The sequence below is a fragment of the Ambystoma mexicanum genome, chromosome 2p, assembly GCF_040938575.1.
Source record: "Ambystoma mexicanum isolate Mex_15411 chromosome 2p, UKY_AmexF1_1, whole genome shotgun sequence".
In the NCBI taxonomy this organism is placed as follows: Eukaryota; Metazoa; Chordata; class Amphibia; order Caudata; family Ambystomatidae; genus Ambystoma; species Ambystoma mexicanum.
In genome coordinates this window covers 327,880,731-327,903,672 of record NC_090923.1, presented here as the reverse complement: position 1 = coordinate 327,903,672, position 22,942 = coordinate 327,880,731, and the positions used below count along the sequence as shown (strand labels likewise).

At 41.8% G+C, this 22,942-nt stretch overlaps 1 long non-coding RNA gene across 3 annotated transcripts in view; it reads right to left on the bottom strand.

Moving 5' to 3' along the window:
* Positions 1-1,341: 1,341 nt before the first annotated feature.
* LOC138566413 (uncharacterized) overlaps positions 1,342-22,942 on the bottom strand; it is an 89,742-nt gene continuing 68,141 nt past the window's right edge. Inside the window, exons 3-6 of one of the 3 annotated variants that reach the window (XR_011301930.1) lie at positions 22,780-22,821; positions 22,291-22,336; positions 10,113-10,287; positions 1,342-2,410 (exon numbers count right to left, since the gene is read on the bottom strand). This is a non-coding gene — a long non-coding RNA (uncharacterized lncRNA). The other 2 variants (XR_011301931.1, XR_011301932.1) reach the window with 2 other exon arrangements.

The following is a 22,942-nucleotide window of genomic DNA, read 5'->3' as shown; positions in this document are numbered from 1 at the left end:
GAGTGGCGAAGTTTGGTCTGGAATGTGCCAAGGGCTGGTAAGTACTTGCATCTCTTATCGGTGGGCCTGGCACATCCATAGACTTTTAGGCACGAGTATCCGCTGAGGGCCACTCTTCTTTATCAAGTTAGCTTGTGCTACCGAGCTATTCCCAATTCCTAGAACCTGCTCTGCCCTCTTGGGGAGACCCTCCTTGAATAGTGGAAAGTTATTGTTCATCACCTCACCCACCTTCCTGATTCACTGCAGCCCCTTGAAGAGCCCTTGTTTTGAACTTAACCGAACAATCGTGTGCTCTGGTACTGAATGCACTTTTGAGCTCAAGGCTTCACTCATCGTAGGCACTGGACTGCCTCTTAGTTAGGGTTTGAATTGTTGAAGGACTGCCTAAGATATATTCACACTGTGTGACCCCTTTCTTTGCAGGTTGTGGATCGCTACTGTGTAGAACATTGGTTACTGTATACATGTTTCATAGTTAGTGTTGTGTTGGTTTTGTTAATATTGCTGAGATTTGTGTTGTGTTTGATTTAAAAGGCCTTTAATAAATGTATATGTATTTTTGATATATACACCTGACAGAGTAATTTGTGGTGTTTTTTACTGTGTGTGCTCATTGGGGCTTTTGATCACTCTCACCCCTCCTGAGACCTAGGCTTGACCGCCGCCAATGCTACCTTGATTTGTCTGGCTTGAACAGAAGGTTACCCTGCTGGACTTCTGAACCTCTGCCCACCATGTCAGAGTTCAGAAATCCATCTTAACAAGGAGGTAATTTTGTCCTGGTAAATACATGAGAAAAAACACACTGCACACCAATACTACAGTAAGGTCTCACTTTCGCAAGGTACACAGAAAGGAGCAGTATGTTGGGAGGACTTGTTATACAATATTATAGAAGTGGGATGATATTGAAACGAGCTAAACTGATAATTGGTGCTCTTAATATATTGCTGTAAAGCTGTTTAGGAGACAGTTTGTGGAACACAACTAGGAGCAGCATGCAGTAAATACCTATAACAAAGTGAATGTCATGACAGAATAATAATATTGTAACACTTTTAACGCTGTATCCTTAAATGTTTGGGTATGAGGTTGCCAGTTTTCTGGCAGAAAATGATATACCTGTTGATACAGGAGATCAGCAGAAATTGTTCATCATCATGTGGTAACTGCATTCATAATATGTAAAGGAGAAAAGTTAAAGTTCAGCAGAGAGTCCGCAATATAAGTTCTTACCGGGAGTAAAATGCATTAAAGAAGAATGGTTGAGAAAAAAAAAAGCAATTTGTATTGGTTGCATGAATGGGCAACCGGTTGCAGCAGCATCAGAGGATTTTGTGTCGACTCTGGTAAATTTGCTGCTACTTCTGGATGGCAGTTGAAGAGGTGATTGGCAGATGAGGGACGCTTGGTTGGAAACGTTGGAGCATGTTGATCATGTGCTCAGAGAGATGTGTGTCCTTTACTCCAAAGCAGGTCCTCAGGCATTGGACTTCATGCAAGCCGGATGATTCCTGAGGCCATCGGCAGGGAGACTGGCTTTGAGGGTTCCCGGGGTGGAGCAAGAGTGGTTGCCTCTTAGTGGGGAGCTGGGGAGGCTGCAGAGTGGGTGTCGGGCAATCACCCGCACTGATGGGTAGGGCGGTCTCCTCACCTCTTCAACAAAGGCAAATAGCACCAGAGAGGAGACACTCCCACCAAATGGGTGTTGGGGACTTACTGTAACAGAAAAGTGAGGCAGTGCCCACACAAGGCATGGGGTGGAGCTGTCCCCAGTACTCCAACGAGGGTCAGAGCAGCCGGAGCGCAGGACGAATCAGAGAGGCAGTGTTGTGCACCAGGAGATGTAGAGGTGCCTCCACAGACATTGGAATGCCTGGCAGTCTGCAGCAGACAAGGTATAGTGGAGAAGTGAGTGCACACCCAAATAGAGGAAATGTTTGAAAATATTATTTTGAAAACCACAAGGAGTGGTGTCCATACTTTTATGAGGTGCAGAGGAGGAAAAGAGGGTTTTGGCACAAAAACCCTATAGCAAATAAGAGCAAGGAAAGAGGACCCAAAGTTCGAGTCCTCCCGTCCCCTGCACACTCTTGGACTACGCAACAAGGGCGTAGATTCTTAAGAATATAGTTAGCAATATTCGTTCTTAAGCACTCTTTAGAGAATAGATTCTACAAAATTTATAATATCAAACAGAAGAACAATGGTTTCTGCATTTTAGGTGTACAGGGATGAAGTGAACACCTATTTATTTATACATAAAAAAATGTAGTGAAGACAGGAGAAATCGCATAACAACATTATAATGTCAACATAATCAAAAGTTGATGGAAATTCCACTCTCAATGGCTTGACGCGTTTCAAGGTGATACCTCTTCTTCAGAAGCCTCTGTGGATCTACTGTCTAATCAAAATACATTCATGGAAAGAAATCAACAGAAAGTATACTTGTAAGTTCGTCAACCAAATAAACAACAAGTAGCATTACTTTGTTTAAATTAAATATCTACATGTTATGTGTTAAACAGTGCAAACATTCAATTTAGTTTGACCATAGAACTATCTGGCCATGTTTTTTTAAAAAAATTCAAAACACTGTCTAGTATAATCCCGTGCACCTCTCATGGGAATCCAAACAATTAGAGTATCATTAGTAATGTAAAAATGGAAGCTATAATGATGGCTTCTAAAATTCAATTCAACAAATGGAACATATTCGATTTTAAGGGCATATTCAACCAGTGTAGATTTACTGTTAAGCATGGTAAATACAAACTACACATAAAAGAAGGGTTTTTTTCACAAAGAGGATATTATACATCAAAAAAGTACTGACCTATTAAGGTTTACTGTTGTAGCAGAAAAGCCATCCATGGCGAAAAATAAGTCGAAGTGGACATGCTTGCAGTGCCAAGACTTCGATTTAGGTGTTTTCTTGGTACAGACAAGTACTTCAATACTTCCGGTAATCTCTGTGGATAGCAATGTTAATGTATGGATCACTGTGTGTGACTAAATATCTATTCACAAGTACAATAATGCACTTGTTAGTAAGGAATTGGCCATATACCTGCTATAATTAGTGCGACAGAGCACGCGGGTATGTTGCGACAGGGTTCAATGTCCAGCGGATGTGCAGGATTTCTCTGTGTTGCATCTAACGTAGCAGGAAGAACGGGTGCAGATAGATCCGGGAACTCGTAAGTGCGAATGCTTTCTGTGGAGGACAGTGTGGTGCTAGTGAGTATTCAAGATCATATGGATCATTGATCACACGGTCAAAAACGTAAATAGTATTTTATACATAGCGCGTACCTGTACAGCTTCTAAGTACTTCCAGTTGTACTTCTCTCTGCTCGTTGTTTGCACGGTGCCCATGGAAACGAGGGACCGTGTTCAAACAGCCTAGTATTTGGCGGGCTAAGTTCTGGGGGTAGAGATCAACAACGGACTAACCCGATGTTTGAGGAATGTGGCGGCCATCTTAAGCTATGTAAAGAGACCCTGTTAGTAAAGGTGGTTTACATGTGTAAAATTCTGCAAGTCATCTTCTGACAACATAATCAAAATACTATTAAGAGTAGCATAAGTTTAAACAATATGATGATAACAGTAACGGTCGAAAGACAAAGTTATTTTACCCAGCATTTTCTACACGTGGTACTATTTATGCGTATGGTACTTCTGTATCGTTCGAGTGTATTCAAACATCACAATATGTCCATTTACATCCCTTTATCTAATTAGCTGGACAATCTGATACATGGTACCAGATGTCCTCACATTCTTGGTTATGCACACTGTTTACTTGTTCAATATTACAAGTGGCGAATGTACATTGCTGTAAATTCCATCATATACTACGAATAACAATGCTAAGTCCTAGCATGCAATAATGTATAAAAATATGTATACTATGTAGCGTAGCTTGAAGACTGTTCTTCAATGGCTATGACCACTTGATTAGTGCTGCTGATCTGTCAAATGTCTAGTTATTTCAATAGGGTGCCCTTGTGATCTTAATTATCCCATTCATTAGGCAGTCAGTTGTGGGGACGTTGCTGTCTTCCCATATCCAAAAGCATAATGAATTATTGGTGCATGGTTTCTACAGGACAGAAATTTCTAAAAATTAAAAAGTATCTAAATGAAGCAGTTCAAGGATGTATCCTCGTTGAGACCCCTTGGGTATTTCGTGTCTAGAAGGTATATCCAATATTTTTCTCTTTGTGCCAATAGTCTTATGTAGTTGCCACCTCGTTGTGGTTTGCTTACAACTTCAACGACCTGGAATCTTAATTGACTGATGTTATGTTTTGCTTCCATAAAATGTCTGGCTACTGGTGATTTCTGGTTTGGCACCGAATGGTGGACTTGTGCTCTGATATTCGTTCTTTCAAAGACCTTGTAGTCTGTCCAATGTATAATTTACCACAAGGGCATTTCAGAGCGTATATGACGCCTGCTGTTATACAGGTGGCGAAGCTTCTGATCTTTATCTTTTTGCCTGTTGATGGGTGAGAGATGGTATTACCCTAAATTACATTGTTGCAATTGGTACAATTAAGACATGGAAAAGTGCCCATTTTTTTAGTCTGTAAAAGCATCTGTTTATCCTTATTTGGTCTTTCAGCTTTCACGAGTCTGTCCCTAAGGTTGCGGCCCCTTCTAAACGCCATCATTGGTACTCTTGGGAAGAGTTCTTTCAGGTGTTCATCACTTTGTAGTAAAGACCAATGCTTTCTTATAGATTTGCCAATCTGGAAACTTTGACGTGAATATTTGGAAATGTACATCAATGGAGTAGAATTAGTTCTGGACTTAGGTGCTAACAGATCTTTCTGTGTTAAATGGTTCGATCTGTCGTTGGCTTCTTGTAAAATGTCATGAGGATATCCTCGTTTCTCAAATCGCTCAATTAGTTGAGTGCATTCAATGTCAAGACCAGCTGGGTCTGATATGATTCTTTTTAGTCTCAATATCTGACTGTAAGGGAGACTTTTTAGCATGGGTTTCAGGTGAAAGCTGGTAAAGTGTAGAAGATTGTTGGTATCTGTGGGTTTGTGATAGATGGTAGTCACTACCTTTCCTTCATAGATCTTCAAGCTGACATCTAAAAAGTGGAGGTCTGGTTCTCCAACGTCCATCGTGAATTTGATTTTTGGGTTTACTGTATTCATGTAGAGTAAAAACCCGTCCAATTCAGTTCTTGTGCCGCACCAGATTCCAAATATATCGTCTATGAATCGTTTCCACAGTATGATCTTACATGACCATATTTGGTTATCTAAGACATGTTCTGTTTCAAATCTATACATAAATGAGTTTGCATAGACAGGTGCCATAGCAGAGCCCATGGATGTGCCGGATATTTGATTGTAAAAGGTCTTTTGGAATCGAAAGTAGCTATTATGTAAGATGAGTTTAAGTAGTTCAATGATGAACTCTGGATTACCTCGTATTCGTTCAGAGTTGGAGAGTAACCATTCCACAGCGTTAATGCCTTCATCGTGTGGTATAGAGGTATATAGACTGCATACATCCATACTGAATATGATGCAGTCGCTACTGATAGCCGAGATTTCTGCTAGACAGTTAAGGAAGTCTGTGGTGTCTTTGAGGTAGGTAGGAATTTCCTGAATTAAAGGCTGTAGAAGGCGGTCAATATAGATAGCGAGGGGATCAAAGATGCTCTCCGTTCCTGCAACTATGGGTCTTAATGGAGGTTCCTGATTGTCCTTATGAATTTTTGGAAGTCCATAGAATACTGGTGTTATCAGATGTTTATTAATGAGAAATTGACTAGTTTTAACACTTATCCAATCATTGTCGAGTGCATTGTCAATTAAGGTCTCGATAAAAGTCTTTATACCCTGAAGGGGGTCGCCATTCAATCTACTGTAGGTTGTCTGGTCGTTGAGTTGTTCGAGGCATTTAGTGGTGTAGTAAATCGTGTCCATGACTACTATGGCTCCACCCTTGTCTGCCGGTTTAATGGTGATGTCTTCATCTTTTGCCAAGATCTCAATATGCTCAAGCTGACTATTCTTGACGTTAATCGGAGATGATTTGCGGTAGTTGATCCGTTTCAAGTCATTAAGTACCTTTTTCTCAAAAAGATCGAGTATAGGATTTTGGATTGGTGGATCGAACAGGCTCTTGGGTCGTAGTTCTAGATTGTCTTCAGGAGTATCATCTTGTTCTGGATCATTTTCAAAAAACATCTTTAATCTAAATCTTTCTCATAAGTCGGTGTACACAGACTTGCTCTTCAAACATAGATGTGTTACTCGTGGGTACGAATGATAGGCCCCGATTCAGAATAAACAGTTGGTCACTTGATAGATGTTTACTTGAAATATTCATCACTATGTTTTCAGTTATTTGTTTTTTGTTTTTTGTGGCCTTTTTACTTCTTCTGGTCTTTCTCTTAACCGATCTCTTAGGCCTAAAAAAGCCCCAGACGGTGTTGCTATTCGTCCCGTGTGTTGATCTATTGTTGTCTCTGTTCTGGCGTTCTCTATGTCACTCTGTGATGTTGTTGGTTGATGTCTTGGGGCGTCACTAATCGGATCTCCTATACTCCCACTGCTGCTATCGCTACCCGAGTTAGGTGGATTCGGGTGTGCTGGTCTATTTCTATTCTGGTTCCGGTGGTGGTAAAACTCTTGCCAGGAGTAGACGATGTCGTTCAAGTAGTCGAAGGGGTCTCTTTTGAACTTTCTTAGCTTTCTTTGTTCAATGTCTACCTTATAGTTGTTTAGTTTTTTGTTAATGTCCTCCAGAAGACCTGTAAATTCTTCCGCTGTTTTAAATTCCGATAGTTGTGTGCAGCAGACGACCAGGAGCCCTGTAGCCTCAAGGGGTCGAGGGGAGAATGAACAGGAAAGTTCCCAAATGGAAGGAATGCACAGCAATCAAGGAACGACAAAGGAGTGCAGATGGGCTTCTGATCCATTTTAGCTTGTCACCATTCTGAAGCGAGGGATTTCCAGGAGCCAGTTAAGATTCTCCATTAAATGTATTTATTTCCATGAAATAATTAAACTCTCCTGCTGTAGCTGGATATCGGCCCTAGGAGGTTGGCTCACACATATATACAGTACATTGAAACATTATGAAGATTCTAGATCTCCAAGGAGATTAGAAAACTTTATTGTGATTTGCTATAGACATAACAACAACAGCAAGATGCAACATTAAACAAGGCACATGGACACCTATTTTTTACCTTTACAGTTGTAATAAAAGTCATAACATGTTTGTCAGAATTACCAAACTCTGTATGCCCATACATGGAAATGGCATCATAACATGTTTATGTGCAACAGGTGTACATATCATCATATACATTTTACTAATTGTAACAATTGCTCATATAAGGCAAAGTTTTTATTTTATTTCAATACTGTGATCCTATAACTTTGATAACCTAAGAATAACATGATAGGGAGATATAACAGTAATATTGTAAGAATAACATTGCGATGCGGTAGCTATTATGGAGCCATCATCCCTGGTGGATTACATGTGCAAAGCCCTTCCATTGTATTGAGATAAGATTCTTAAATGCCATAGGGAATGATGTGTGGAAACAAAGGGGGGATGTTTAAGCCATGGCCGGACCAGGACACCCATAATAGAGAGATACTATATCAACAGCTAAATATAAGGGAAGAAAACTAAAAAACAGAAAGGAAGTATTGGTAATTATGGAAAATGTTGAAAGATTTGGAAGATAGCTCCACCGATTCTTCCAAGGCAGTTAGTGAGTTGGTCACCCCATGCAGTACTATTATTACTGTGGTCACCATCCCAAGCACCCCTGTGGAGCCCATAGAAACAGACAGATGTCCTCCATTAGGATGCTACCCTACGTGTGCTATGTCAGGATACACAGATCCCTTGTATGCCCCACTGTCCACTACACCACCTCCGGTGCCCAGGTCGGCGCACTATCAGAATCTTCCCAATACCACAGCAGCAGGGAGGGGTAAAGGGCCAGAGGGAGATTACCTAATCCGCAAAAAGAGCTGGTGGATGCATTGAGGAAGGTGGAGGTTGAGTTGGCGCAACTTAAATTAGAACGACGAGAGTGACAGCAAACACCTATAGGGGTGGATGAATGGAGGGTGGTGGACATTTTGTATCATATATATAGCGCAGCGATCAGAGATGTGCATATAGAGAAAGAACATGCAGATTGCAGAAGGTGAGAGAGGGAGGAGTGGATTATGTGATGGCCAGGTCAGAGGAGGAACATGACACGAAGGAGAAGAGGAATGGGATACAGTGTACACATTGGAAGGACCAAAGCAGCCACCTGTAATATCCCCCAAGTAGAAACTTTGTAGGGTGCTAGGTTACGTATCTGGTTTGGATGAACGGCAGTAGCCAAGAGATTGGTATTGGGAAAGAAAAAGGTTAAACAGTATGAGCACAGATCCCATTGTTAGATAAGGGTCCGGGGAGAGCACAACATAGCCCATTATCAGGATCTCCACTCAAATCAGATAGGAATTCACGTTCCTCACTTGATCCTTCCTGGCTCGACGAAGATTCTTATTTCATCCTATTCTTTTTCTTAGTAGACCTTTTCTTCTTGAAGAGGTATGGTCTGTCTCAAATGGAAGCCACTATGTCTGCTGGGGCAACTGGTGGACTTGTGGCTCCTCTCCAAGACAGCCAATCAGGGGAAAAGCCTAAATAGGCTGAAAAACCCCTAGGAGGACATGGCATGGGTGGAATATGATCTGAAGTCCCAGGTAGGACTGTAGGAGTCCATATGTAAATCGTAAGAAGTCTTTGGGAACTTAGTGAAGTGAGGGTACTGTCTTGGTGTTAAGGATTTCAATCGGGTGACACACCTTGTTCTTAGCCTAGAATGTAGCGCACAATTGGAATGCTTTCTCTTTATTTTCTATAAATTCAATTTGAGATGGCGCACAACCTGTCTCACACCCCTTTTTACAAATACCCCGGGTCACAATAGACCATGAACCAGGCTGGTTGGCGGGAATGCTGTATTTATTTATTTTAAAATTCAAAGAAATCACACACATTTTAATATTGGGCAGCAATCACCAATGTGGTGATAATTACAATGAAAACTACTGAAGTACACTTGGGTAACCTTCTACATGAACATATCCAAAGCACAAATGAATAGGAGCACTTTTTCAATTAGGATAGATAGCACTAGAGTTATGATTTCCTCCTGCAATGTTCCCTCAAACCACAATTAATCAAATTATGTGTGGATAGAAAGCATCAGCAGGTAGTCATGGATATGAGGCAGCAAACAGAATCACACAATAAGAGGCAAAAGCCTTTGCATTGGCCTAAAATGCCACTCGGAAATTGACAAATTATTAATGTGTGGTTAAATCTATGAGGCAAATATGGTTTGTCACTATGGCAGTAATGTATAAACCCTAGCAATCACAAGGCAAAGTATCAACAAAGGCATACAGTTCAAAAAGCAAGTTGAAAGTAAGAACACGATGCAGCCGGAATCACACATTAAAATAGTTTAATAGTTTTTCCTCAATTGCAGTTTTAAATGTCAGGCGTTTTTTATGAAAAACTGATGAAATACTCGTATCTGGAATGCGGTTTTTGGGCTGGGGGATAGATTCACATCACAGAGACAATATAGAGGAAATAGGATGGCTATAGCTAAAGAACTGGATGAGATTTGCAAGATAAAAGGAGGTTCGGTTTTGATAAAACGAAGCAGTGAAAGAGAGGAAATTGGTTTGGAAAGAAAGACAAGTTTTATTTAAACTAGATTCTCAAGACTATATAGTTAAAGAAAGACACGGTACGATCCAAGGTTGACTCGTCACATCACCCTCGTCACCGCTGCGTTCAACTTTATGTGGGAATTTGTTTAATTTATTCCAAATATCGCTAAGGAGTTACAAGATGGGATGAATTAAAGAATTGCACTAACACTAGAAAAACAAGGACAGGGTGCACAGAGAATTCTAACAGTTTTAAACAACAAGTTACCAGGGTATGGATAGAGTTACTGGGAGAGTGGAACAAGACAAAGCATCAAGATGGGGAGGCTATGTGTTTATATGGGATGGGGAAATACTCACAGTCCACGCTTGAGCTTGTGATTTTGGAACAGTCAACCGGGGTCTGGTCACTGCACGACGGACGCCGGATAGCGGCGGAGTCTCCTGGCAGAACCACAGCTAGTCCTGTCTGGTCACTGGATGGCAAAGGTACATCTGGACGCAGGTAGTGGTACAGCTGGATGGCAGCTGGAATCTGGCAAGATGAATGTAGAATATCAGGAACGCAGGTGCTGGAAATTCAGGTGAGGGTCTGTCTGTGAGCTCCCACCCTTTATATCAAAGTGGGTGACATCACCGGTTTATTATTGTATTGTTGGGCAGAACTGAGCTAGACCTACCCTCATGAATCGGATAGGCCAGCCTTTTTTGCTTGCACCTCAAGGAGGGGACTCAGTTTATGGGGTTGTGTTTTTATGAGGTGCAAAGCCTTCCCACAGTGCTTTTTGCCAACCAATCAGTCTTAACATAATTTACACATTTGTACAGTTGTGGCACTTTAACAAATCTCATGGGCAGATTACATATGTTATGCAGAGTGTGCCAGTCCAACTCTCCAGTTTGTAATACTTTGTTTCGTCCGCTTAACAATTTTTCATCGTCTTCAGTAAGAAATATTCGGCCTATAAAAGTAACAATATCATAATAATAACATGTGTATAGATTATTATTAGACATATCAGTATTGAATTTCAAAGTGCCATCATCTACACTTTCCTTGGAATATGCTATTCTCTGCCATTTCTGTTCCCAATATGGCAGTGAAGGCTACAATGTCTTAAATTTAAAACCCACAACATTACATTTACACTGTTAACTTTTTACATTCCTGTGAAGTCATGTTGCAAAGATAAAAGTCTTAAACGTTTCTTAATAAAATAGTCTTTTGAAACCAATGGGGCTGGCAATTGTCCTTCACTAGGCCCATTTTGTTTCAAGCTACCCCCCAAATGTCATTTTAGCCCAGGGTGGCCAGTTTGATTGAATGTTTATTGCCACTTCCTCGCTTCACAGGTTGGTGTCCCAGGATCTATTGTCTCAGCCTGGAGCACAGACAAAAGTCTGATTGGTATGTGATATGCGGCCTTCTGGTCCTATTAAAAGTTTTTGCAAGCTAGAAATTATCACTTATGTGTCCCGAATGTTTATGGTGGCTCCTTTTGGGGGGAAGACCTCATTTTAGCCAGCAGAAAGACCTATTTCTGGAGCTTGCAAAATCCAGCCAATGCATTTTAATTCCTTTATGTTCTTTTATTTTGATCTGAATCAAAAACAAGCCTGTTGAGTAAAACATCCCATATATGTTCCCCAGAAAAACCCCTTTCACAATGCTAGGGAGGGACAAGTTTTTATTCAACATTGTACTTTTAAACCAGGCATTTTCCTTTGGTTTGCAAAAGCCCATTTTGACACGTGGTGAAAGCTAGTAGAAATTCTCTTTTAAATTCGGTTCTTCCATCTGACGTCACAATACTGTTTTGCAGCCCTATTCAGTTGCTTTTATTCAGCAGTTTGTTAAAGCCGCAGGTTCACTGAAATTGACATATGCCCATAGAGCTAGGATTTCTTTAAAGCCTTTATTTTTGTCATTTTGTAACCCAAATGTTAAGCGTTTCCCACATGCCTGAAAGTGAAGTTTCTTTTGATTTTCCCAAGTTTAACTTGACACAGTCTTGTCATGCAGGGATCATGCTCTTTTCTGCTGAAGCACAATGTGGATATGGATGGGCATGGCAGGGTCTTATTGATAAAAGCAATGTGATGTGGAATAGATGAAAATAGCGTCAGGGCAGCATCCTTTTAAATATAAAATATTCCCTTTTCAATTGGAACTTTTTGCAAACAGCAGAGCTGCGCTGTTTTATTTTTTCAATTTGCTTCTTTTGGTGCACACAAAAATATACACTGGCACCTTTCTCGGTGTGCTTCCTGTTCCAACTCGCCCAATACGTGTTTGGCAAGATGGTGCAGCCATCATTTTGTCGCTGCCAAATGCAGTTTTGATGCAATGGTGCTCCAAGGAGCCAGTGCAGCCATTATGCTGTTGACTGCAGAAGCACAGCTTTGTCATGGATTGGAATTCTGCTGAGTGGGTCAATGTAGCCCACATTGTTTCTGAATAAAGCGCAGAGAGAGAGTCCAGGGGAAAACAGAACACCGGCAGAGAGCCGGAGAAAAGAAACAGAGAACCAGGAGGGGTGAGGTTTGCACGCAGCAAGCAATGGCAGGAAACCAGGAGGTTGCATGCGGCAGCAAGCAAAGATCGGAAAAGCAGAGGAAACAAAGGAGCAAGGAGGATCTACGCAAAGAGTCTTACCCATAAGGCATCCAGAAGGGTTGCAACATACCAAAGCCAGGGAAACATATAGCACTTATGCAATACGGCAGCGGCCATGATGGAAATCCACTAGACCATTACGCACGTGACACCCATAGGCACATATGAATAACAACCTCCTAAAGACACTCCCGACACTCACAGCTTAGGCGGGCCATTGAATATACGCATTTGAAAAGCAAACAGCCGGGGCTGTAGGGGATATGAAAAGTTTGTTTGTGTCGATACTTGGACATCAAGGAGATGACATAGGGATTAAAGCAGGGTATCCGGGTGTGAAGTTGGGTGTTGATAGCCATGACAGAGCGCATTTTAATGATATCAGGCCCCAAGTATGGGCGGCATTATGGCATGCATATTCAGACACACCCAATCTTCAGTCGATTATGCAATGAACAATGTGTGATAATGAGAATCCTGCCAATACATATTACACATACAAGAGATGTAGCGGGTGGAGACAGGAGACTCATGGGACTGAGCAATTCCATTTTTCTATTTTGTGGTTAAAAGAGGTCTTCCAAAAGAGGTGCAGAAGGCAGTCAACAAGATAGTGGGGATCGAGGCAAACAGATGGGTGGAAATGCAGTCGATTATTGTTCATCACTGTAAACGTTGAAAGAAAAGGAGAAGGAAATGGTGCAGTGAGCACAAGCAGAAAAAGCAAAACTGTTTCAAAAGAAATTAACAAAGGTTTCACAGGGGCGGGCTGCAGAGACAGTGCAGACGGGGTTGGGTCCGCAGACCTAAGGGCGATCCAGGCAGATGTACATGCAGCACCTGGGTGGGGAGGAGAAAATGGGTAGACAGGGGGGTACCAACCTCAGTGGAAAGGGCAGTTTTCAAGGGGTTTTCAATGGAGGAGTGGGGGATTTTTGTGTGCGTGGGGGCAGCAAGGGGGTTTTGGAGGAGGCGGACCATGAAGGAAGAGGAGGAGGAGCAGGCCAGTGTTGTAGTGTTGCAGTGATGTAGTGGACGCATGGGCCTTTTTTCAAGAGAATGCAGGAGTAGACAGACATGCACATATCCTCAACAGCTATACCCTTATTATCAGGGAGGTCCAATTTTCTACCCCCAGTCATATGGACAGATGCCCCCGGCAACCCCTTATGGTGCACCAATGCCCACGGCTCTGCCCTCCCCCAAACATATTTTCCACAGTTACCCACCACAGGTTCTAGTAATGTGCCACCATATGCTGTAAATCACGAGCAGCAACAGGGCCCCCACATCCCGAGGAATAATGCTGTTCCAAACGGTACAGTGAGCCAATATCAGGGAACCACTCTGGTCGAAGGAAACCCATTTGTTTTTACGGGGACGAACATGTATCTGGATTAGGTCAGCCTGCATAGAGCCTTAGAATGTACAGTTCTATCAGTCACTGCTGACCAAGAAGAGGGACCCTTTGTAGGCGTGGAGCAAACAAACCATTATTATGGTAGATACAGGTGCGACTAAATAATGCATTATTGAGGGAAGATTCCCGTTATCAGCTGAGGTTATGGAAATGCAGGGCTTCTCTGGGGCAGTGCAATTGGTTCCTTTCACAGAGAATTACCCATCAAAATAGGGGAGAGAGAGGTGTTGGCCCCCCTTGTTATATTACCTGTGAATCCAATCAATCTGTTGGGAAGGGATATCTTGAGTAAGCTCAACATGACCATATCGCTCACAGAAAGAGGTGTGGTGTGTTCCATGCCCTGTATGTGTACCGTGAGGGTAATGTTGGCTTTGTATGTATTAGGCTTTGAGTCTGTGGCAAGGGAAATACCAGTGGCCCCTGATTTGTTTCTATATGGCATCACCATATTACTCAGTGCAGTGCTACAGGTGACAAACAAGTATTGGTGAGTACCCTCTGAGTTTCTGTTCAGGCCCGCCCAGCCTCAGAAGATAGTTGTAGGTACCATCACTGAACTGGATATAGAAGGAGTTCTAGAGTCTGAAGACCGTATTGTTTTGATAGCAGTTTTTATTTATTTATTTTTTTATTTTAAACACGCCTAATACCATACCCAAGTTTGGTTTCTAATCGCAGATCTGGGATTCAAACCTCTGTTGCTCTGCGTAATATTGCTTCCAAGACCAGAATATTGCCCCTGTGCTATCCTCCGTTCACTCAGTTGATTTATTGACAGTCGATTCCAGCAGAGGGGAATGGCATACGCTCCCGATCATTGACCCCACAATATCAATAGAAAATGTCCCAGATGAGGAGTTGTTTGAGAACAGAGAAAATGAGGGAGAAATAATATTGAAATTGCGTGTCCCTTGTGAAATAATGATACAGTACATGCGTGTAGTTTGTCCCATGCTGCTAGCAGGGACTGCACCTTCCTTTACCTCTGCAGATTTGGCTCAAGTTCCCGACAAATTGTGGGCGAACAATCCACACGACGAGGTACTTTTGCAAAGTGTTACACTGATATGTATTCCCTCGAAACCCAGCGCTGTGTTGCCGTGAGTGAAACAGTATCCTTTATCAAAGGCAGCAGAAGAGGGAATTCATGACACCATAATGGCCCTCTTGCACCCGGGCATCATAGTACCCTCAAACTCGCCCTGTAATACGGATATTTACCGAGTGAAGAAATCGAAAGGTGGTATTTGGAGAATGATTCTTTGCCCTCTTAATGACATTGTACAGCTAGTGAAATGGGGAGCTGCCTTCTAGATCCATTTGAAAACAGTAAAGAATGTAGTTTAAATCAGTGTGCCCGATTTATGCTTTATAATAAAGGTTCTCTAAACCATTGCTCCAGGCCAACAAAGAAGCTCAGTGAACAAATAAAATAACATCATTTAGACTGAAGAAAGGCACTTCAAGATGTAATTTCTACTGCCCCAGTATTGGCTACTCCTGATTATACGCAAGAGTTTTATCTTTTTTCACACTCCTATAGTCAGATGATGACTGCTGTGTTGACACAAGGCAGCATAAACCTTTGGCTTATTTCACTGGTATGTTAGATTCTGTTATGCAAGGGCAGTTCATTTGCGAACAAGCATTGGCAGCTGCTGCCTTTGCTATTGAAAGGTCAGCAACTATAGTCACGGGATGTTTGTTAACATTGCACTTGGAGCATGTGGTTTTTTGCAATACTAAAGAGGTCCAAATCTACCCTGACTAGAAAAAGGGCTTCCACATATGAAGAAATACTTTCAAGCCCATCTATTCACATTGTTCATTGTAAGACAGTAAACCCAGCTACCTTTTTGACTGAACCCATGATTGACGATGATGAGGTGCATAACTGTGTCACATATGAAGATCCAGAGGATGATTTTCCTAAGACACGTGACTATGCTTTAGATGAAGGAGAAGTGTACTTTGTTGGCAGGTCTTCCACTACTGACCAGGAGACAGGTCAGAGACATACTGGAGCGGCAGTGGTGCATCTGGTTGATTGAGAATATGAAGTTGTTTTCCAGCAGAGGCTGCCAGGACATTATTCAGCACAAGCAGCAGAACTGATTGCCCTTATAGTGCTTGACGGAGTAAAGGAGGGGCCAAGTAACAATATATTCAGACTCTGCATATGTCACGACAACTGTTCATTCAGGACTGTCAAAATGGATGAGAAGAGGGCTTTGTAGATGGGGTCGCTGTACAGCATGCTGCTTTGTTAAGACAGACTGATGGCTGCACTTGCACAACCTACGCTTGTCTCAATAGTAAAGTGCTCCACCCACACAAGTGGCATGGACTTGGTCTCTCTCGCAAATGAAACGGCAGACACCGCAGTGCAGCAGGCCGCTTATTTGCCAGCCCCAGACATACTTGAGCATCCAGTGTTTGTGAACATGCAGCTACAGTTGCAGGTGCCATACACGCCCCACCCTGTTGCAGAAATTATTGAAATACAAGTATTCCAAACACACAAAGTATCACTACCCTGCAGGTTAGTCTGCTGTGTTAGACTGTCACGGGTGGCAACCAAACTCAAATCCCGGCTAACAAGCCCCCAAATTTGTTAAGGATTTCAATCAGGCGACCCACACCTTGGTCTCGGCCCAGTATGTAGCGCTCAACTGAGATGCTTTTCTCCTTATTTTATGCAGATTCAATTTCAGATGGTACATAGCTCGTATCACAAACCCTTTTCAAATACCCCGGGTCACAATGGACCATGAACCAGGCTGGTTTGTGAAATAAAATATTTAGTTATTTTAAAATTCAAAAGAAATCATACAAGTTTTAATATGGGGCGGCAATCAGCAATGGGGTGATAATTACAATGTGAATGTAAGCAATGCACTTGGTATAACCTTGTAGTGGAACATATACAAAACACCGGGGAATAGGAGCACTTTTTGATTTAGGAAAGATAGCACCCAAGTTAGGATTTCCACCTGCAATGTTCCCTCAACCCACAAATAATCAATTCTGAGTGGATATAAAGAACAGAATCAAAATCCGACCTTTCCTCCCCAAATAAGCAGGAAAAATGTAAACCCCTTGCAATGTTATGGAATGACACTTGGAAATGGGCAAATAAATCATTAATGCGTGTTAAAAACCTTGAAACAAATACAATTCCTCACTAAAGAAACAATGCAAAGATACTAACAATCACAAACAATGGATTACCAAGAGCATACAATTCTAAAAACGAGTGGAGAGTTCAAAACGGATTGCAGCCAAATGACATGTGTAAAAATTGCATTTCCTTTCAATTTCCGTGTAAATTTACTCAAACGGTTTCTTTAAAAAACAGGTGAAATATTGCAAATCGTGATGTGGTTTTTAGTCTGGGGAACAGAGGTACATCACAGGGATATTACAGAAGTGAAAGAATGGGGGTAGCTGCAGTTTTGAATGGGATTTTCAGGTTGAAATGGGGTTCAGTTTTTGGAAAACAAAGCGGTCAAAATGAAGACTTCAGTTTTGAAAGAAAGACAAATATTACTTGAAATTAATTATCTAGACTATATTGTTGAAGAGGAACACAGTAAGCACCAAGGTTGATTTGCGAGGTCAACCTTACCACCCCGTGCTCAACCCCAATATTAAAATATATGGAAATTAGTTGGATTACTCAAAATATAACTAAGAGCTTACAGTTTACACTGGACAAGAATGCAAAGAGAGATGGCGCTAGCACTAGAATCAAGGGCGGGGCTGCACATATAATTCTGACAGTTTTAACAAGTTATCAGGATAAGGATAGGATGGCTTAAAGTGTGGGATAAGAACAAATGCAAGACAAGATAGACTATGGATTTCTATGGGGTAGGGATTATACTTACAGTCCACTTTTAGTTTGGGATTTATGGACCGTCAATAGGTTCTGGTCGCCACATGGCAGCATACCTGGTAAAGGACAGCTGGGCAAAAGATAGCTGGGCAAGGTTGGGTCACCAGATGGCACAGCTACCACTGGATGCAGTTAGTGGGCAGCAATTAGTGGTATCAAGAGGTTTCCCAAAGAATACCACAGCTTTCTCCCTTTGGTTATTTGGGATTTTAGAATTGAGGCCTTGCTGGAAGGGTCAGGCCTTGTAGTTGGAATCTGGACTCAGCAGGATGAATGGAACAGGAACACTGGTGCAGTAAAATCAGGAAGAGTGTCTGTCGAGAGTCTTGTCAGGGACTCCTATTTATAATGCACAGCAACATCATCACAGTATATGGCTGGGCAGGCTTAACTAAGCACACTTCTAACTGACTGGATTGGTCAGGGGTGCAGGTCTCCACCTCGCTCTCAACTTGTTGGATTTCAGGATAACTTGTCAGATTTATGATGCGAGTTTTACAATGTTCAAAAACCTCCAACAGTTAATTTAGCTAAAATCCGATTTTGCCACAAATGGTACATTTATACAGTTGAAGTCTCTCAGCAACTTACATAAACAGGTTACATATTTTATGTAGAGCATAGCACTCCAACTCTGCAATCCGTGCGACAATGTTTGTCCGGTTAATACCCTTTAGTAATTTTGAGTATGAAAGATGTCGGCCTAAAATTCCATAACTTTATACATGTGTGTGGATTATCATAAGGGAGGTGAGTATGGAAATCCGCAATGGGTTCATGGATACTTTTCTTATAATCCCCTATTCTTTGCCATTTCTGTTCCCAAGGTGTCAGTGAATTCTACAATGTTTTAAATAAAAGCCCATAAAATCATATTTAAACTGTTACATTTTTTGCATTTTCACAAAGTCCTGCTGTAGAGATAAAAGTATGTAAAGTTTATTTATAAAATAGTCTCTGGAAGCAAATTGCAGTCCTTTGTCCATCACTGGACAATTTTTTTTTCATCAGCTGTCACCAACTGTCATTTTACTCCAGAGCTAGGTGGGGTTTCCCAGCTTGATTGAAGGTTTATTGTCCCTTGCCCACTTCAAACTTCCTTGTCCTGGGAGTTCCATTGCCAGGGGGTTCAGCCCAGACCAGATTGTGTCCAACCGAATAATCATCACTGGGGTGTTAGTATCTGCTGAGAGTTTATGGTGGTTCCCTTTCTTTTGGGGAAGCCTTAGCTCTGCCAACTGGAATAACCTGTTTTTGAGAGCTTGCAAAATCCCACCAAGGTGGTTTAAACCCTTTATTTATAAAACAAGCCTGTGGAAAAAAATAGCCCATGTGTGTATTTTCACCACCAACAAACCCCTTTCACATTGCTAGGTAATGGCAGGCTTTCATTCAACAGTTGCACTTTTTAAAACAGGCATTTTTCTCCTTTAGTTTGAAAAGCCCATTTTTTTTATTTATTTATTTGTTTAACTTGTGTGGTGCAAGCTGGCATTTCTTTTTATATTCAATGTTGCATCTCCATCAGATTCCCACACTGTTTTGCAGCCATAGTTATTTTCTTATATGCCAGAGTTTTGTTTGAAGCACACATGCATTGAAATTGACATGGCCCAGATAGCTGGCGTTCCTTTGAACTACTAATCTTTGATACGTTGTGAAGAAAATGAAGGCGTTTCCCTGTGCGGGTAAAAGTGAAGTTCCTTCATTGATTTTTCACAGAGTTGCTTTGACAGGGCCTGTCAATTAGAAATCATGCTTGGTTTTGCTGAAGCACAATAGGATATACTGGGCATGGCAGGGCCTTAAGGGCAGATGAAAATAGTGTCAGCGGCATTATTTTAAAGGTGAAAACGTTTCCTCTTAAATGGGGATTTTGGGCTGGCAGCAAAGCAATGCTACTTTTTCACATTATTCCATTTGTATAGGTCGGAACACACTGGCTCAGTGTGTCCCCTTGTTCCCTCCTGCCCAATGTGTGCTTGGCAAGACGGTGCAGCCATCTTTTTATTGCTGCAAAATGCAGTTTTGAGGCCATGGAGCTCACAGAAGCCGGCGCAGCTATTTTGCGGTTTCTGCTGAAATGCAGCTTTGTGATGTGGGGAAGTACAGCCGAGTTGGGTCAATATATCCCTCAAACCCTGACTGCCAAGTTTAATTTATAAAACAACACACTACATGTAGATTTATAATTCCCGATGTACGTATATTATTAGTGTGCATTCATGTTTAATAACTGTCATGTTTTCTTCACAGTGGGTTCTCTATGGCCAGTCCCCTTCCTTGGATGTGCACTATGAAACTCCTTGTTGCCTAGCTTCTAGGCACTTCATAGCACACCATATCTGGATTGTGTTTATATTTAATTTGGCAATTTTTATCTTTATCTTCTATTTATCAACATGAACCCAATGTAACAATCAAAGTAACACATCCCATTCACATTGGACTACACTGGATACATTTATAAAATTGCAACTTTGCGCTAAGTTTGCCAAACTGTCAGTCACAAATATGGCACGCACAACATGAATCCCTCAATATCAGTGGGACCTTTCCTGATCACCCCAACATGTGCAATTATTAAGTTGATTATTGCTTGGGTTATTTGGAGTGTGCAAATGCACATTACAAGCCTTTTTTCTACACATTAGTTACTGCATCTTTATAACGTTGTATACGATGACGTCATTGTGTGCCCTGTGTGATGGCATCATCACGCACACTACTGTTTGAGTCTACCAATTCATTAAGAGTCTTGGATCAAGGGATACACAGTAAGTTTCTTCGTACTGATGAGGATGCTTTGAAGGTCCCGGGTATGCAATTTTTACTTTTTATAAAAATATATAACACTTTTCAATTGGATTTATATTTAGATAGTGCGAAGAAATTATTTGGGTTGATACACTTATTTTTGTCCACTTTAGCATCATTAGTCAAGTACAAGACCTTTTGAAAGCAATTTCTTTTAGAAATAGCAGGTACCTCTAACCTCAATTTTTTGGTTTAGCTTTTTTGTGCTTATTCTACTGCACAATAAGCAGAACGTAATTTTTCTTATAATTCTATAGTTTTGTGGGAACACACAGTTGAGTCTATTGTGACAATTCATGTCTCTACTTTGTCAGCTGATGAGTATTAATGTAAGAACCCAATTTGGACACTCATCTTTTCACATTATTTACAGTTGAGTGACCTGATGATGGGCTTTTGGGTCTGAAAATGCATTGGCCAAATTTGTCTGCCTCATGGGAATTTGAAATTAATGGACTCACAATAAAACAGTTTTTTACCAAAGGATGGATTTTTACTATATGTTGTGATGATTCTCTAGGTATTGTCACTCCTCCCCAATGAGTAATCCTTTTCCATAAGGCTAGGAAGGTACGGCTGCTACCAAAGAGCCCTCTAGGAGTGGTATAGTGTGGGAGGACCTCAAGAGGACGGACTGCCCCTCTGGGGATTAGGACAATCACCTTTGATATAACACATTACACAGTATCAATCCCTAAAATGACTTAGCCGCCCGCAATTGCCAACCACTATATTTATAGTAAACCAATGTATTTCTGTGAGACCAGGAATACAACTAAGATAGAACGTACTAGATGAACAATATAGAAAGCATAATGATTATTGACTTTCCTGGTACTAAGTTGAGGTGGCTTTTAGGAAGCATGAAGAACACCAATGAGCCATTGACAACAGGTTTTGACATTACGCTTGGGTGGAGCAAACCACATTAGAAGGAAAGCATAGAAGGAATTGAGGCGTTTGCCTTCCTCCCTGGTCGGGGAACCTAGGATTTTCAAAGTATGTTGTGGACCTGGGGGAAGGGTTCTATAGATGATGCCGGTGGGAAGCTGAGAGAATATGTGATGGGTTTTGCGTTGGCAGGACCGAGGCCAGTGTAAATAGGCAAGGCAGTGGCACAACTTTCAGGAGGAGGTGACTGTGCGGTCCCAGTACAGTATTGAGAATGCAAGAAGCTTCAACATGCAGAGCTGCCATAGAGAACATTCCAATGGCTGCGGAAAGGAGACAGACTTCAGTCCCTGGAGAGATTGACACCATGCAAGCAAGTCCTAGAAGGTAACAGGAAGCATGGGTGGACTGCAGGGACATTGGGGGGGGGAGTTAAGAGGTCTCAGCTTCAGGCCCTGCCAAGTGCTCCAAGGGACTGGGACCCGAACAAAAATAAATGGTGCATCCAAGAGAATATTCCTCCTACCAGTGGTCGGGATAAGACCACTGACCAGCAGAGATGGGGGACCTGAACAAAAGAGAAGAATGCCTCTGAAGACATCCTCCTTGTATCAAAGTCAGAGGTAAGCTGTCATGAACTCATTGCCAAGACACCAGATGCACACAGCAAGTGGGAACCCAGTAAACATCTGGACAAATCTAGTACACAAACACCACACAAAGATGTCTGCCAGGTTTGCAGCAGGCAGGTTACCAAGATGGAACCAATATAAGCCTTTCATTAAAAGACACTAGAGGAAGTGCAGCATACCTCTGCCTATATAAATCCCACCCAACCTGTATCCTGTGCCTAGCGTTATTTGCAAGTACAGCTGCTTGTCGCGATGCTTACAGTGCTCCAGCTCTCCTTCGTTCCCAATGTGTTTCCCCAGAGCAGCCTGTGAAAAGAACAAGACTCAATAATTAACAATCAGTCCAGGAGCGCATCACGCAGTGAACCACAACATTTGTGTCAACAGTCAGCCCAGAAATGCATTGTGCTTGGAGAAGACACAAGAAAAAACAGTAAGTGTGCCCACGCCAGCTTTATTTGTTTTCCCCATACTACGCGCTCATCGCGAGAACTCATGAACATTGTATTATTCTGTGGCTATCCATAAGGCATTCTGTGAAGCAACAGACTGCCCCCTCCCCCCTAGTGTTTCAGCTCCCACCAGGCCCCCAGAGTTACACACATTATCATGCATGAACAAAACTCGATCTGTGAAGTTAACAGATCAGTTAATCACCATCCAGCCTTGCCACAAGTACTTCTATCAAGAACTGCAAACAAAGTTATAGATACAAGAAGTGCTAATGTTTGAATCACAGTAATACTTACCCAAGAGAGGCAATGGAATCCTCCAGCCCCCAACTTGTCAACCTACAAGAGAAGGAAGGAAACAGCATTACCGTTTTAAGGAGGGAGATAAAGATTAAAACAGCAAAGATACACTTACATTCATGCTAATAGTTACAGGAATTCATGCATGAACACACATGGA